A 1,169-nucleotide genomic window follows, 5' to 3' on the forward strand; every position below is an offset into this window, starting at 1 on the left:
ATATATATATATATATATATATATATATATATATACACACACACATACATATTCACAAATACACTCATATATGAATATATATAAAAAGTTGCATAACTATATCTGTGCACAAGAATATACATGCAGTCAACCAAGCATATATACATGCATATTTATATATATTTTTTATAAATAATAACAATAAAAATAAAAATAAAAATACATATATATACAAAAATGTATACAAACACATCTAGTTTCATACAAAAACATGAATATATATACACACCCACACCCACAGATACACGTGTATATATTAACACTTATACACGTACAATCGCACACACATATATATTTTTTATGTATTTCTTGTTACATGTATTTATATAGAGACTCATATGCAATTTAATACACTCCCTAGTACGTATGAATTACTGTTGATGTGTGGTAATTATTAATAAAGTAGAGGGATATTTATCTGAAGGTAATTCATATATTAGTGAATGAGATGTTAAATGATTGAAAATTAATTAATGAATAAAAGAATAATAAAGTTAATGGGTTGTCTATTAATCTACATGAAATGATTACTTTATTATTATATGTAAGAAAAGTTGGACTGAATTAGGGGTTGAAAGAGTAAATATTGCTTAAGAAGACAAAGTTACTACAGTAATTCCGTAACATATTTATTAGTGTAAAAGTTTTATTGAGATTTGAAAATCACAATATATTATGTTGATCAGTAAATTATTCATCAAATAATGAGATATTAAAATGATTGGGATATATCTTGTTACAAGAATAAATACTTAAACTATGATTGATAAAAATTAAGGATGTTTCTAGGAACATTGAAATGATGAATTAGGATCGTAGATTTAGAAAACTCTCACTAAGAAAGCCAGGAACATAAATAACTCTTATTATTGCTAAACAAATTGGTGAATAAATTGGAAGTCGTAAATTAATGATATTGAGGTACAATGAAATATGGAAAAGAAGAAGTAAGGTTAATAAAGCATTGCATATTATGTAATTGTTGTGGGTAAATTTTACTATGAATTAAACCAAAAATAATGCGCTATTTTATGTTCAAAGATTTTATATGTGTTCTAATTTAGGTTAACAAATAAAGAATGTTTAGATAAATTATGTCAATCGTAATCAATCTATGATATCTTCTAACA

The sequence above is a fragment of the Octopus bimaculoides genome, chromosome 3 (assembly GCF_001194135.2).
Source record: "Octopus bimaculoides isolate UCB-OBI-ISO-001 chromosome 3, ASM119413v2, whole genome shotgun sequence".
NCBI classification, from domain to species: domain Eukaryota; kingdom Metazoa; phylum Mollusca; class Cephalopoda; order Octopoda; family Octopodidae; genus Octopus; species Octopus bimaculoides.